Here is a 17,542-nt window from a genome sequence, read left to right on the forward strand (position 1 = left end):
CATAGTGATGGTGGTGTAGGGGTAATGGACCTGGGCTCCAGGACTCTATGCCCCTGGCATTTCTGATGAAAGCATAGTTTATGGCAGAGTCCTCTTCCACGACAGTGTGGTGGACGAGTTTACTCAGAATGCGTGGTTCTCTTCATTTATCCATAGCCGATCTAGGCATTTGGAAAACAGATGTACAGGTCACCTTTCTATTGTTCTGTTCTCCATGTAAATAATCCTGGGGTCCTTGGGCCAGAGATGGTACAATGAATCACCAGATCAACTGACCTGCCTTAGCTAGTGGTAAGTTTAGGGTGTTCTGATAGGCCTGAAAGCAAGGAAAGAGATGTTCAGTCTTGCCTAACTATCTCCAGGATCTAGACATCTAAAACAGGGGATTTAGGCATCAGAAGCAGGCAGGCAGATGGTTGAAGGGGGTATCGTGGCCTTAGCTTAGTAATATGGTTTGTTCATTTAACTGCTTTATGTATAAAATTTTGAGCATTTTTTAATCAAGATCTTAAGCCTAGTAAAACAAAGTAGTCATCTGATTTTTCCTGTACAAGGAAAAAGTGAAGCCCAAATAGCTTCAGCATGTCACTCAGTGTCACTAACTATAGAATGGACAAGATCAAATTTGGAAATCCCTCTGGCCCTGTTTCCTAATCTACTCTTTCAGGCTGTGTGCATTGTCTTTTATGCATATTTTATGTATATTATGTATAGTGAACAGAATAAAACCTTTCCTGAATTTACTATGCAACTGAAATAGACTTGATTCTCTAAAATATTTTTTTTTCTAAGAGAAGATTTCCAACATTAGGACAAAGGCTAAACATTTCTGAATTCTAATTGTGAAGCACTAATGTTATGTATTAGTGCCTAGCCTCAGGAAATTCTTACTTTGAGTGCCAAATTAAACTAATTTACACTTACTAACTAACTAAACATTTTGTTAACATGGCCCAATGTTCACATTTCTATCATAATATTATACTTTCCCTACTATTTTATAAAATTTGTAATGAGTGAAATATTTCAGGCTTTGAACCACAAGTCTCCAGAGCTTCCTGGAAGAAGCAAAGGCCCCAAAGATATTACTGTTAACTGTCAGATGATGTCATGAACTGTTCCAATGGCTGGCATAACCTGCTGAGTAGGACGTCATTACTATGAGGCATATCCTGAAACTTGGTGGAAGGGGAACAATTTTTCTTGAGCATTCTCTTATATCTTTTCTTGCTAATCCTTCAATCCCACTAATGCATAGTGCAGTGTTCTTTAAACAGAAATGATGCTGCAGAAAAATTAAATAAACTGTATATAATATGGGGAGAAGTCCTATATAAGCTGATTTGGGAAGGCCACCCAAAGTCTCTATTATTTAAACTATTCTCATCTAGGTTCAACATTTTGACCTATAATATTTTTCTCAGAAAGAAACAGCCAGGCTGCCTCTACATGATTTTGAAGTCTATAGGGTTCATCTGGAGTCCCTGTGCGGTACAAACAGTGCTACTAAAAAAGTTGGTTGTTCGAGTCTACCCAGAGGTACCCTGGAAGAAAAGCCTGGCTATCTACTTCCAAAAAATCAGCCACTGAAAACCCTATGGAGCATAGTTCTACCCTCACACACATGGGGTCACCCAGAGTCAGAGTTAACTCAATGGCAACTGTTTAACTAGTTTTGGATGTTCATCCTAGGCTTTGGAGGTGACCCAGGTGAACAAGTAAATGGTGACTTTTCATTCTGGACTGATGCCTGGCCATTTCCCTGGAACACCCAAGTCATGATCGTGAGTTGTGAAAGAGCAGAGGTTGTCTTAGGATGATGATCTACCTGGCTGAGCATTAGTCGCTCCATGCTGGACTTGGAACACAGGATGTTTCATTAGCTGTGGGAGGAATAATATGATTTCTGACCTATGTTCCCTGGAAGTCAGATTCCAAAGTCCCCTTTGTCCTTGGGTGGTTTAATGCCTCACACATATGCCTTGCTTTGTTGGGGCCTGGCCACCTGCCATTCCTACGATAAAGACAGTGGGGAATGTCTCACCTATCTTGGTAATTTGAGCTTTTTTCCCATTTTCCAGGCAAGATTTCAAACTTTTAATTACCCACTTAGTAAAACCCAGATGTCCCATTTCAAAGACCTATTCCCATTAGGGAATTTTCATTTCCAAGCAATAGTTGGATGAAATCCTAGAGTTTTACTGCATCCTCTTCCAGTACTTTAGCTTTGCTCTTCTTTCTTTTTTTTTTTAACTGAGTAACTATGACTATAAACTTTAAATTCTGAAAACTTTTTTGGGTAGAATTGGGAGTATCCCACAATCTACTGCATTGAAGCTTTCTATCTAAGCCCTAACTGGTTCTTTTCAAAATATTTCTTAGCATGCATTTGGTTTATAAACCTTCTTGGTTGGCTAAGAGGATAAATGACTTCCAATTAGAAAATATGTTACAAAGTGTTCCATTTCTTATAGTTTAAAGAACACTCAGGTCAACATCTTACCACACTTACCTGAGAGTGATTTTGATAAACAGATTCATCATTGGGTTGGAAAAGGGCCAGAGTGAAATGGCTCTTGGACTGATTGACTGTGGTCATGTGTATTGGCGGAAGAGTGTGGGTCTTGTGTGACCTTGTTTACACAGGATATTTTCCACAGCTGTGGTAGTTGCAAGACTCAACTTCAACTGCTTATCTCCAGCGACCAAACTAGCTGGTTGAATCACCTGTTGGTGATGTTCCACGTCAAGCAGCCATTTTCCAATTTCAAGAGAAAATATTTGGGAATTGAAACTGGTTATATGGATATGTAGGTACAATAACAATGTGAAGGATTTAACTTTAATAATCACATTAAGATTTAAATTAAAGCACAGATGATTAAAATCGCTATTTCAGGGTAGACTTTTATGTGACCTAGGGATGATTTACTATGCCTGATCAGGGCAATTTCAGGATAGGATGCAAACTGCAACTCTTGACTGGGTGACAAGTGACATTTTATTTACATTTTACACTCTTCAAAGTGCTTCCAAATGTACTTAGGATCACAATAACTTTTTTTCCTACACCCAGAAAATACACAAATAGGGAAGACCACACAGTGGCCAGCAGAACCACAGACTTTTAAAGTCCATGAGCATCAATCAAGGTGAATTTTGTAGGAGGGAAGAACGAATGTACAGAGTGATGAAGTGGCCAGGCAGAGGACAAGCTTCCAGGTTTGCCCTCCCCTCTTCCCCCTCCCCTTTCTGACCTCATCACCTATTACTGTCCCCTCAGCCAGCTCCAGCCCCTTGAGTCTTCTTGCTGGTAATTGAACACACCGATGTGGTCCAGCCTCAGGGCCCCTGCATTTGCTTTTTTCGCTGGCTGTCCTATTTAAAGTTACAACTCTCCCCACACTTCTTAACCTTTCTACTCCTCTATTTTTCATCACTTCGCACATATTCGCACATATTATATTTGTAGTTTATTTATTTTGCCTATTTTCTGGGCTCCCCTCTTTCTACCCCCACCTCAAGCCCTTCCCTCCCCAAAGCCTATAAGCGCAGTGATTTTAGTCTGTTTCTTTTCCTCCCCACTGGTGGCACAGTGGTTAAAGAACTCGGCTGCTAACTGAAATGTTGGAGGTTCGAACCTACCAATTGCTCCGTGGGAGAAAGATGTGGCAGTCTGCTCCTGTAAAGATTTATTGCCTGGGTAACCCTATGGGGCAGTTCTACCCTGTTCTATGGGGTCCTTATGAGCTGGAATTGACTCGATGGCAATGGTTTTCTAATGGCAGTTGTAGTCCTGGTGCCTAGCCTAGTCCTGACACATATTTTATGAATAAGTAAGTGAAGTAAAAACGTTTTGAAACATTAATAAAAATAGCTCAGAGTCTCTAGCACAGTAAGAGACGCTAGGTAGCCTTGACCCTCTGCAACATTATTAAGAAGGGCCAGACAATTTGATTATTGCGCTTATTTCAATAGTGAGACATGTGGCTAGGTAGGGCTCTGACTTAGAATGGAAGGTTCCATCTCTATAGCTTGAACCTAAGAGACAATTACAGAAACCTGCAAGTATTTTTTGCTATTTCTCAAATGACAAGCATTCTGACATGGAGGTCTGAGATAATAACCTCAGTTGATGTGGCAGCTTAAGAGTAAACAGCCTGATGTCACGGTTTTTATGTAAAATAAGATTTGATGTTAGGGAGATGATAGCCAGCCCCTTATCTATGTCACAGGTACAGCCATCCTGATTCCTCTGATCCCAGGCTTTGCCTACCTTCCTGCTGCTGGACATGATTTACACAAACCTGCTTCATGGAACCTGTTTGCTCTCTTCTAGAATATTGCATTTGTGGAAACAATGTCAGTCTTACCATTCTGTCTAGTTCATAATTTGGCATCGTTTGGCCAGATCTTAAGGGAATTCATGATTTGCAAAACAAATGTAGTTACTCCGAAAACATGTTTTCTTTCATGGCATTTTATTTGCAATATGTTTTCTGTTAAGTATATTTCAAATAATTGATCACGTGTCGGGAGTTGTAAATAACATTATATGAATCTTCTTCATGTCTTTGTTATGAATATCTAAATGCCCATTCTAGAGGAGTGGCTTTTTTCTTGCTCTTTGAGCACTAGAGACATACATATGCTCTGAAATTGGTAAATATGTATGTATACAGAGAAATGCATATAATGTTAACACTATCATTTTTGTGTGATAGACCAGTTTCTGAAACTATCTGGCACAGTTTCTTTGATCCCGCTGCAGAAGCTGAGCGCTGCTTGCATGATTAGGTGTTGTGATGATGGATGCTAGAAGCATGGTGTTTGATTCTCACTGGCAGGTTCCCCCAGCACACTGGCAGAGGGGATGGACCATCTTTAGGTAACATGTGCTCCGATCTTAATGCATATGAGTTTGTAGCATTTCTTTAATTGTCCAATTTGTTTTATGTTGCCAGGTGGTTTTGATTAATGAACCAAAACAAGCGAATTTGTGTACAGGAGACAGAAAGAATTATAACTCAGATGGTTGCTTTTAGGTCAGGACAAGTTACAATAGAAATATATAATCTGGTTAGTGATGCAACGTTAATTCCTTCCATATTGAGGGGGATGAGGTACCTCATTAAAATTCCAACATTTCCTTCCCTCTTTTAATCTTCCTACATACTAGTAAAAATCTACAAAACCATGAATGAAATATTTTTGCATTCCAGACACTGTGGATATTCATCAAAAACAGCTTCAATGCTACCAAGCACTGGACGGTGCAAGGAACCGTCTCCAATGCCACTCTTCTGTCTTTTTAGGAGAGGAAGGCAATAGGCCATCTGCTGCTTTGCTTCAAAAAAGTGCAGAGCGTAAAAGTTGTGTTTCCTCCTTCCTGTTTTTTTTTTTTTTAATATTTTTATTAAACAGTTCTTCTTCCCTTGATTTATTTAAATAGTGCAAATCCAGTGTTAACTAAATGGTAAACAGTATTTCAGTATTCTAAGTGCTTTATATACTTTGACTTCCCTTCCTCTTTCCTTTGTCCTTTTTTTTTTCTTTCCTCTATCTGATTCAATTAGTTTTACTTATTAGCCAACCTTGAAGAAAATTTGCTGTCTAATTTTTTACTTTGGATAAATTCAAATAGTGCACAGATTTCTCCTAAGGGTGTATGTGTGCTGCAAACAATGACAGGACATCTCCGTGTAAGGACAGGGGTAAGTTGTCTGGGCTTTTTGGGTGGCAAAATGTCCACTGATCGTCTGTGCCCAGTTTACACTTTTGTCAGATCGGGCTTTCTTCTTTTCCCAACCACATCCACCTATTCAGTTTTACAGTCAAGTTGAAACTGTTTCATAGTCAAATGAAGTTGGTGAAATACTGCCTTAATAAGCCTTCTTTCTGGAAAGTTATATGTATGCTTGTTTATTAAAAGGCCCTACAATTAAGAAATTGGGTTGTTGTTTTGTTTTGTTTTGTCTTTTATGTTGGAAAAAATATGGAACTACTAACCTCTGCTGTAAGGTTGGGATTTCTGAGAACTCCTTTTTCATTGCAGCCTGTTATGAATGTATCCCGTTCCTAAAAAGAAGAGGTATTTCCACACGTAAAGGAAACCTGTTTTTAACATTTCCTAGCTTATTCAACCATGAAACTGATTTTTTCAAGGAACAATTACTGATGTTTGAGGAATAACTAGAACCCAGATATGAAAAATCTGGTCTATACATTTTTTTTTTTTTATACATTCAGCTATTGCATTCGGTAAGTGTGAATTATAATAATTTTACTTCCACGCCTAAAACCCTTCTATGATTCTTCTTGTTCACACAAGTTAAAACTCCCTGCTTGTATACAAGCCCACCTGCTACCTGACCATACCTGTCTCTACAGATCATGTTTTATCCCTTTTCTTTTATCATGTGGTCTAGTTCTATCAAAGCACTTAGAATTTTCCAAACCTGCTATGCTGTTTTCTGCCTGCATGCCTTTGCAAGTGCTATTTCTTCTGCCTGGAATGCTCCTTTATCCCTAATGTTTTCAGCAGATTCCTACTCACCCTTTCAAGATCCTCCCAAAACCCTAACACTTTAATAACCATTGGGATATATGGTTGCCCACCTACATTTTCTGCCCCTCAGGCTTATTAGGAAGCTGCTTTCTCACAGTGCATGCTGCTGCAGGGGTGGGCTTCTATGGCTATTTGAATCTGAAGAAATGGGTGTGTACTACAAATCACTGTTTTTACAGGGTCTTTTATGAGGTGTCTGAATTTTGGGTTGGAAAATCAGAAATTTTGAAGAAAAATTTTTGGAACATGTTTGTTCCAGTGGACTCTGCAGGGGGGGAGCGGTAAGAATTATTGGGGCACCATGTGTCCCACTGGGCCCTAGGGTAGGCTTATGGGAGGGGGCAAGAAAAAAAACAGTCCTTACTACCTACCAAAAATTCAGATACATTTGATTCAGCATGCTTCTATTAATGAAAACACATGGTATCAACAAAAAATTCAAAGCAGAAAACAACTGGGTCTTGAAAGAGCTAAGTCCTTCTCTGTGATACCTAGGAGGTAGTGGTTCCTCCATTGTGTCTAATATCTTTCTCATCTTTCTCTATTGTCTCACTTATCATACTCTATTTTCATGATTGATACATATGTTTGTCACCTACTAGCCTAAGAAATTCTTGAGGGTAGGGTAACATTCATCTTTCTATTCTTAATGTCAAGCATAGTGCCTGCCAATTTTAGGTGCTCAATAAACAAGTTTTGGATAATTTAATGAATGAATGCATACAGACAAGACTACAATCAACCAAAAATTTCCCTGCATATCTACTCTATGTAAGGCTCTGTATTAATGACTATGGATGGTATAAACATGAGTAAGATATAGCACCTGCACAAAAGTAGTTTATAATCTAGACAATGATTTACAGATTTATAGCCAACAGATATGCAAGTAATTAAGTACACTACAAGAAAAGTGAAGTAAATATTAGAGAATGCATTGTACTTTGGAGGGGCTAAATATGCAGGGGACTGAGAAAGGCTTTAGGAAAGAAGTATCCTAGCCTTAGAAGATTGCACAATGGTTTGCAGGCAGTGAATAGGGTTGGAAGGTGGCATTTCAAGTGAAAAAGCATCATGGGTGAAGGCTCTTCTTGGAGATTTGTACTGATCTTTTTTTGAAAAACTCAAGGCATGGGTCAACAAGGTAAGACATGTGGCTGCCATGATAACAGAAAACCTGTGATGGAAGCTCTTGGATGCCTTTCCAAGATTTTGGATATTTCCTCACAGATGTTATATAGCTATCAAATGTTTTTAAGCTGTAAATGTGCATTATTATGTCTTTATTTTAGAGGGAAAACTGGCCATAAAAAGGAAGATAGATTGGTAGACAAGAAGGAGGAGAGAGAGAAAAGATCAGTTTATACTTTACCCTTTTTACCAGTTTATATGATTGCCTTTCATAAATAAACACCCATCAATAAATTAAATAAATCTAGAACTCTAATCTGACCCAAAAGTCCCTGCATGATGTGAGTCATCCTCACTTTTTCAGCCTCTATGCCTTCTAGCCAAATTCCATTCAATTATCCACAAGTATTTATTGAGTACCTCCTCTGTTCTATGCAATGGGCTAGAATCTTTTTTTTTTTTTTTTTTGTAACAAATACCGCCTTTTGCCTCTTCTCATGGGGAATATATTCTAGTGGGTAAGTGAGTGAAGCGGTTAAAATTCCAAGAAAACAAATGCATTAAATAATTATAAACTGTGGTAAACATGGAAAACATGGTGGCATAGTGGTTAAGAGCTATGGCTGCTAACCAAAAGGTTGGTAGTTAGAATCCACCAGGTACCCCTTGGAAACCCTATGGGGCAGTTCTACTCTGTCCTATAGGGTTTCTGTGAGTCAGAATCAACTTGACAGCAATGGGTTTGTTTGTTTGTTTTGGTTTTGGGTGGTAAACATGATGAGGGAAAGGAAAAGGGGCTGAGCTAAACTACACAGTTTGGGCACTACTTTGAATAGAGATGTCTGGGAGGTCTCTCTGAGGGTGTGGTGCTTATGCTGAGTTATAGAAACATAGTGCATCAAAATGCGGCAGGAAAAAGCCTGCTTCTTGGCAGAGGGCAATGCACAGGCCAATGCTTGGAGACTGGACATAGATCACAGTACATAAGGTGTACAACAGGAGGTAAGGTTGGTGAGCTAGGGAGAGCCAGATTGAGCAGGGCTGCATAGGTAAGGAATTTGGGTGTTTTTCTTGTTACAAAGGAAGGCTTCGCTGTTCTAAGAGGAACATCAGAGATGCTGGGTGGAAATTGGATTGGGGCAGACAAGAAAGGTGGAGGGAGACTATTGCGGCACAGAGCAGAGCCAGGTCTACACTAACCTGGGGACAAAGATTACACTGGGCTTCCCTCCGGCTCCCTCGTGGGGCCCACCCCCTGCCTCAGCCCTTTCACCGGTTCTCCTCTGCTTGAAACCCTAACCCACCCCAGTCAGCTTCTGCACATTTCCCAGCCTGACTCTTTTCCTAGGGAAATCTTTCCAACTTCCCAGAGTAGCTCAGTCTCCCTTGCTATAGATTCCATCACTCCTGTACTTCTTCTTCACAGCATTTATCATGGATATAATTATCTGTTAATTAGTCACCATCAAGTCAATTCCAACTCATACCGACCCCATGTACACGTCAGAGCAGAACTGGGTTCCGTATGGATTTTTGTGACTGATTTTTTGGAGTAGATCACCAGGCCTTCCTTCTGAGGCACCTCTGGGTGGACTGGAACCTTCAACCTTTTGGTTAGCAGCCGAGCACATTAACCTTTTCCACCACATAGGGATTCCCAATTTTCTGTTCCTTTCTTTCTTAATTTTAATTAGAGCTTACACCACGTGTCTGTCAATTTGCCATATTGTGGTAGCTTGCATGTTGCTGTGATGCTGGAAGCTATGCAATTGGTATTTCAAATACCAGCAGGGTTACCCATGGTGGACAGGCTTCACTGGACCTTCCATACTAAGAGAGACTAGGAAGAAGGACCTGGTAGTCTACTTCTGAAAAACTGGCCAGTGAAATTACACGTGGCATCTCAATCTTCACTGCAGTTCTGGAGATGAGTATTAGTATCCCCATTTAATGAGTAAAGAAACTGAGGTTTAATGAGATTAATTAACTTGCCAAAGCATATGCAACTGGTAAGTAGGTAAATAAAATAGAATTCATGTTTGCCTGACTATAATTCTACTAATAGCTGGAGTGGTCAAGGCAATATATAATTAAATGCTCAACTTGAACGGCTGCCATGAGTTAAGAGAAATGTGGAGGTTATATTCTGTACAACCTGATAATGATAAAAATGAGGGAAGAAAATAGTTAAAGATAGTGGAGATGTTTTGATGTATGTACTTGGTAGGTGGGACTGCCACTAAACCCAAAAGGACTATAAAGGGAGCAGCAGGTTGGGAAAGCAGGAGATAAGGAGATTGGCTCTGGTCATGTTGATGAGACATCTTTGTAGTAATGTTAGAACAACAGGAGAAGGGGTTATTATGGATCAGGGTCATAGAAGACAAGGAAGCTTGGGGTCAAGAGCAAAACTGAAGGGATTAACCTTGGGAAAAGTTCTACTCACACTCAGAGGAGAGTTATCAAAGTCCCGTTTCCTAAAGTGAATCTACAGGTCATGAAATGAAGGATCTGGGAGTAGAAGTGAAAACAATACATTGGTAAATGTGCTTCAGAAGCTAGGATAGAGACTTCAGCTCGCTTACTTTGGGCATGTTATCAGGAGGGACCAATCCCTGGAGAAGGACATCATGCTTGGTAAAACAGAGGGTGAACAAAAAGAGGAAGACCCTCAATGTGATGGATTGGCACAGTGACTGCAACAGTGGGCTCTAACATAGCTGCTTTTGTGGGGATGACACAGGACCAGGCAGTGTTTTGTTCTGTTATACAGAGGATTGCTATGCATAGGAACAAACTCCACAGCACCTAATGACAAAGGAAGTGTCTGAACGGCATCTTTTTATTGAGTCATTTTGTGTGTGTGTGTGCTTTTTTCATTTTGAGAAATTTAGTTTAAGTAATACACTTTAAGGACTTTAATTACATCTATTATTATAAAGACAGTCAGAGAAATTAGGATGGTGATTTAAAAAGAATTCCTTCTGAATTTCTGTTCCCTCATAATGCAATTTTCACTAAACAATTGGTCTTCATATGTTGGGAGTAAAGAATGCAGCCTTTTATAGTCAGACAAGAGAACAAAAGGCATTTCTGACCTCTGGAATAAAATATTCAGAATGAATGAGCCCTGCACCAGATGAGTTAAAATGGCCTAATTTTCATTCATAACTTGAGATGTAATACTTGGTACATGAAGACATTACCAAGTTTTAAGCAAAAAAAAAAAAAAAAAATGATATCCATGTTGAGCCTGTTACAACAGTGACCTGGGAGACAACAGTGGATTTCAAATAATATAAATGAAGTAGATGATGGGCCTTCATCCCTTAGGCTGGGTGCTTAACACAATGCTGAGGACACAGTAGGTGCTCAAAAACTATTTGTTCAACAAATGGATCAATGATCGAATTGGTTTCTGAAGGTTAAGAGCTGTTATCATCAAATAGCTGAGCTGCTGTGAAATGTGTATCCTGAGCACACTTTAATATTTTCACTGATATCTAAGAGTTAGGAGAGGGATCACAGAGGGTAAAGAGTGTTAGCACTTGGGAGAGAAAGGGATGGTTTATTGTACTTCTAACAAAGGTCAGTCCTGGGGAGTATTAATTGTGAGTGAGACTGAAGAACATTTGGGTTGAATGTCAGGGAAAGTTTTTGAAGAGTAAAGTGTGTTAAACTACATCAGGGAGCCAGAGGTAGAGACCCAAGGGAATGGATGGAAGTCTCAACAGCTGAACAATTTATAGGGAGACTAGAGGGTCCCAGAGAGGTGGTCGGGAAATCGTGCACCTTGAAGGGTATGCACTAGGTGTCCTAGGAGAGCTTTAAGGTTTTTATCTTGTTTCTCTGGTGTGTACAACAGCACTGGCCCTTTCTAAGACACAAAATAAAATAAGAATGTGTGCATTGGTAGAGAGGCCTTTGCAACTTGCAGGATATTACAGAGATGTAACAGTACTAAAAGGAGCTTGTGTGTTTTGGAAAGTGGTGCTAAGACCAGGTAAGATTCTGGGAGAAGCAGCAGGTAATTCATTCTGCAGTGCTCTGAAATGGTGTATTTATCAACTATTCATATGATTAGATATAAATGTCGACAACAAAGGACCAGCGTCCTACTCTAATTGGAAGAAAAAAAAAAATTAGTGAATTCCTTTCAGGTCTATGATTCTTGTAAAATTAAATTTGAGGACAGTGATGCAACACAGCTTAGAAGTACTCAAAATCTCTAATGTCCCCTGCAGCTAAAAATCCTCTAAAATCAGCCTACATAATGAAGCCTTTGTTATAACTCAAATTTGCTTATATTATAGAGAGTGCTTTGTGCTGCATATTTTGTAAGTTAATTTTAAAGGTTGAGCTATTCTCATCTAGGGAGTGAAATTGCAGGTCACTCCATTGAACCCAATAAGGAATTTTGTCATAAAATAAAAATAGTTTTAACTAAAAAAAAATTCAACTCAACCTCAACCCCAATACAAATCTGCTGCCTTCAATATCCCAGCACTACGATCTAAATTCATCTGTCATTTTAAGAAGCTAAACCCCGTTGCCATTGCGTCAATTACAACTCATAGTGCCCCTAGAGGATAGGGTAGAACTGCCCCATAGGGCTTCTAAGGAGGGGTTGGTGGATTCGAACTGCCAACCTTTTGGTTAGCAGCTGAACTCTTAACTACTGTGCCAGCAGGGTGCTGGCATTTTAAGAAGGTCCACTTTAAAAGAAACATCTTTCTTTCCATCTTAGTATTTTTTAAAAGTTAATAAATATGGTATTAAGACGCATGTGATTGATTTCATAAAATAATAGAATTTATAAAAATAAATTTAGATGTCATTAGTTTTATAAATACATACATACACATGTAGATACATAGAGAGAGAGAGAGAGGGCACAAGAGAGAAAATAATAACAGATGCCCTAATGCCTGTATCTCAAAAAAATAGTCATTTTCAATTTAATAGAACTTTTCTGTTGGTAATTCATGAGCTAGAGGTTGCCATTTTCATTGGTTGGTGAATAGATCATATAGAGAATACTTTCTAAAAGACAAACATTGCGGCCATGTAATATAAATAAGTAAAATAAAGTTTCTTATTTTTAAGTGTGTCATAGGTAAAAAAAAAAGAAAGATTTGCACCAATTTTATAGGCTATGTTCTAGATAGTTTAACTTAAAATATAGGGTACCTGGAATGCCCAAAATTAATGTGAAGAAATTTGTCCATTTTCAGGATGGGCCGTGGAAGAAGAGTTAAAGAAAGAGACTCAAATACAGAAGTTATAATGGGAAGAATGGAATCAGAGATGGCTGACTTCTTGCTAGACAGCTCTGCACAGATGTCTCGGTGGTAACTCAAAATCAATCATTCTCTCTCTCCAGGTATGTGCTCCTCTTAGGTCCATGTCGTAGTGAATGGTAACATCATCTACCAGGTGCCTCACTAAAAACTTCAGACCTGACCCTGTGAGGGACCTGCCACACATCTCTGGAAGATGAGGGCTGGAGAGAAAGGACACTGGTTTATAACATAGCCCCATGCAGTCACCTCATTTTTTAGGTGTTGAATTAAAGCAAACTGCTTTGAATCAGAAATGCCAATGTGGTTACAAAAGTACCTAAAAAAAAATCCTGCTTTTTTTTTTTTTCTCCTGAATGACTATACCTTAGCTCAGGTGGTTTATGTATTTTGAATTTAAAAAGCCTCTTGCCATTGAGGCGATTTTGACTCATAGTCACCCTATAGGGCGGAGTAGAACTGCCCCATAGGTTTTCAAAGAGTGACTGGTGAATTCAAACTGCCAACCTTTTGGTTAGCAGCCGAGCTCTTAACCACTGCCGGACAAATGGTTTTGACTAATCTTTGCTGTCCTTTTTCATCTTTGCTTTGTCACCTTCAGTTAGCAATAAAATTGTATGAGTTGAACAGAGGCAGCATCAGTAAAATCCCTTATTTTCTGACTGGCGTTGACCTTGTATACCAAACAGCCTTTTTGAGGATTAAAGCAACAGTAGTTTTCTGTTAAGATTCCTCATGGATTGCTTATGGCAGAGCCATGGCTCCTGGTATTTACTTATGCTCCTTCTTAATTTTGTCAACAGTTCTATTAATGATTCAAGTCATTAGACTAGAGATTATCAACAGTTTCCAAGACTACTCAAGACTGCCCATTTCAAGGGGTTAAGTGATCTGGTTTTCTTTTCTGAGCCATGACTCCATGTTTTGGTTACTTTTGTTTAAGTGCTCAGAGATTGCCAAGTTTCTTCTTGTCATTGTTTTGTATGTGATAAGATGGAGACACTTAGGCATAAAGGACTCTAAAAAGGTTGTCCCTTTAGGAACATAAATTAAAACCATCTAACTCTCATAGCACTTCCATAATTCAGAATAATAATAGTCATGATAACACTTATGTATGTTTTAATGTAGCATAAAAAAAAAGTCTCATAGTAGAGTTTTCTTTTTAGCTTTCAGGACAGAATAAAGAAAGAGCATGCTAAAGGGGATTTTCAATATCCATTGTGATGGATTATCTTTTGTGAATGAAGAGGGAAACATATCAAACTTAAACATTCAGGCCTTAAAAAAAAGAAAAAGGCTGTAAAGATGGCTGTTGAAGCTGCACCTTACCCAAGGCTGTGAAAATGAAAATGACATCCTTCCCAACTTGCTTGGCAACCTACTTCTTTAAATTAGAACCAACTGGGGAAGTCTCTGGTTCCCAACTTTACCCCCACTAAAATTAATTTCATTGCTGAGAACAAGAACAAAGAGACAGCAAAAAGGAAAATGTAACAAAAATATGAAATATACAGTAATTTTTATTACCTGTTAATTGGTTAATACGTTTGAGAAGTTTATGAATAAACTGATTCTAGTCCAAAACATACAGATCCCCCAAATCTGCAGAACAAGTTCAAGGACCATCCTTCCCTGGTTCTATACCCCCTGGACAGGCTTCCTGACCCTTTGTGGTAGGTGCTGGCAGTGCACCTGGAAAACAGCCATTTGTTCTTCTTTTAAAGTCAACAGGAACCATTCGAGGAGAAATCAAACTGAATACACCAGTTCAGAGACATCCGACAGTCATGTAAGGCTCTCTTTCTGCTCTCAGGCTCCTGGGCAGCCCTGACTTCTAGTGCTATGTGGCACCCCATCTTACAGAGCTTACAAAAAATGGTTTAGTCTGAGAATGATGATGACAGTATCGCACGTTGGTTGTTACTCCAGGCATGTCTTCACTCAAAGGCATTATACTCTACTCCGCTACCCATCTGCAATTAGCACTCTTCAGTGCTATGGAATTTCTCTCTCCAGATTTTCTAGCTGTAATTATAGTTGCTCATTTACAATGGAACATTACATTCTTTTTGGAGCTACTTCATATACTTGGCAGCAGACTAAGGTGATCATATGTCCTGTTTTTCTTTCTTTCTTTTAAAACCGGGACAGGTCTTTGTTTTTGCTGAAGTTTGCCGTTTCTCCTTGTTACTGATGTGCAGCCTCCTTTGTGCTGACGGCTGAGAAAATTCTGGACTGTTGCCCTGTTTGCCTCCAGAGACTGATGTGAAGTCTTCAAAGTAAAGTCAGTGGGTTTTTTAAAAATGGAGTTTACTAGAAACAAGACATCTTCATGCTTATGAGGACCTTGCTCTACACTCCAAAACATTCAAGACTGACAGACTGGACTTGGCCTTTCTGAGGTTTGCAAATGCACTTGAAACCACTTGGAAAAAAAAAAAAAAGTTTCAGCAAGGGCAACAATGAAGTTAAACCTCAGGTTTTTTTTTCCATTTGGCAGCAATAGAAAATGTTTTAAAATATTTTCAGTTGAGTATTTCTTTGGGGAGAATCTGAAAAGGACTTTCTGTCAATTCTCCATAAAAGTGTAATCACGGAATAATTTGTGAAACCCAAAATTCCCCCAACCCCATGATTTTTGCTGCCGTAATGAAAAGGAATATCTAATTCTGTGTGATACGGTTTGGTTAAATGAATCATTACTGCTACTTCTCTTATACCCACTGCAAAGAAGGTGTTTTGTGTTTTTTTTTATGTTGTTGTTTTTCCTATAGCAGGTCCACACTGTAGCTGCCTTATTTACCTAAGAACTGATTTACCTAATCACTAAGATAGAAACAAACACATCATCCGCTCCACTCCTTCAAACCATTTGAATACATTATCCATTTATTTGGTGTTTGGCTCAGGCCTTAATGAGTCATTTAATAACCCCTGTTCGCAGCAAGTTAAGTCGCAACCAGCTGGCATCCACAACTCACAGGATTGTTAACCGTTCCAACCCGGATCAGACACCGAGCTCCAGCCTTCCTGAAGGGCATTATGCAGCTTTGCTCCAGCTATCATGGCAGGAGTTTCCAGCCAATCTGTGCCTTAGGTAATGAAATGGCCGTAAGGAGTATAAGGGTTTCGGGAAATAGATGTCAGTGTCTATTCTAATGACTGGAAGGGCTATTGATAAAGCTGTTTGAGATAGATTATCGTCCTAGAGTGAAAGGCTCCATTCAGCTCATGAGGTCTTTAGGGGCTCAACAAGAAGCATGATGGTCTTAATTCTCATAAAGGTCATTGTATAAGAAAGGTCAATGGCACTCAAGGAATGAAGACTAGGTGACAGATTGTCCATGAAGGAGGACAGAGTGCCTCCACGTAAACTCTGCACCCTCTTGGTATTTTTAAAGAACTTTTGTTTATTAAGGACATCACCCTCTCCTTATTCTATTCTATCTTTCTTTATTAATGGTATTTATCACTCCAACATATTATTGTAGAGTTGTTTATCATGCTTATTGTGTATGGCCTATCTCCTGCTTCGCTACTCCCTCTCCCTGAATTTTCAGCCCCATTCTCTGCCCTCATTAGTCTACCTGGCACAGAAGGGGCCTAAAAAAATGGTTGAATGAATATATGTAGTGAAAGCTCATTTGTAGAAACGGAAAAATATAGAAATGCATAAAAATAATTCAAAGAGATGTTTCAAATAATAAAAATCATTGACCCTAACACACTAAACAATATTATTAACATGGGAAGGTACATACACTCATCCATTGCTACGTGGATCTATGCTTAAATGTATATGGATAAAAATTAATATTCCTCTTAGCTTCTCCTTCATTTATTTCTGAGAGCCTCCCAAGGGGTATACACCCCAGTCTGTCATGGGCAGTGTGGGTCCTAGTCAATCAATCCACATGAGGGAAGTGGTTCTTCTTTACACTCATCCCAGCCCCCCAAAACCCCCCAGTGCCTTTCTATGGGACACTTGGCAATGTCTAGAGACATTTTCAATTGTCATGGCTGGGGGTACACTACTGGCATTAGTGGGTAGAAGCCAGGGATGTTGTTCAATATCCTAAGATGTACAGGACTGTTCCCCTTCCGAAATCAACAAGGAATTGTCCAAACCGAAATGTCAGTGGTACCAAAGCCGAGAAAAGGATCAACACTCTCCCTTTCCTGTTGTGGCTCCCTCCGATCTCATTCCTAAGCTATGGAACTTCTCACTGAGCCTCCCTCCATTGCTTTTTTACTCTTTATGGGCAGACCAATGCCCTTGCCCAGGGTGCCACCTCCACCTCCTTCCAATGGTCACTAGCCAGAGCTGGTAAAGCTGCTTGGAAGAGCCTCCTCCACTGCTTCTCTACTCGTTATCAAAATTGCAGTGTCCTTACTGAAGGTGGAGTCCTGGGTGGTGCAAACAGTTAACGCATTTGGCTGCTAACTGAAAGGTTGGATGTTGGAGTCCACCCAAAGGTGCCCCAGAAGAAAGACCTGACAACCTACTTCTGAAAAATCAACCACTGAAAACCCTATGGAG

At 39.5% G+C, this 17,542-nt stretch overlaps 1 non-coding gene across 1 annotated transcript; it reads right to left on the reverse strand.

Moving 5' to 3' along the window:
* Positions 1 to 5,979: 5,979 nt before the first annotated feature.
* On the reverse strand, positions 5,980 to 6,107 carry LOC126058045 (small nucleolar RNA U109). The gene has a single exon (XR_007513063.1). It is a non-coding gene; the product is annotated as a small nucleolar RNA U109 (small nucleolar RNA).
* Between the last annotated feature and the right edge of the window lie 11,435 nt (positions 6,108 to 17,542).

Source organism: Elephas maximus, chromosome 1 (genome assembly GCF_024166365.1).
Source record: "Elephas maximus indicus isolate mEleMax1 chromosome 1, mEleMax1 primary haplotype, whole genome shotgun sequence".
NCBI lineage: Eukaryota > Metazoa > Chordata > Mammalia > Proboscidea > Elephantidae > Elephas > Elephas maximus.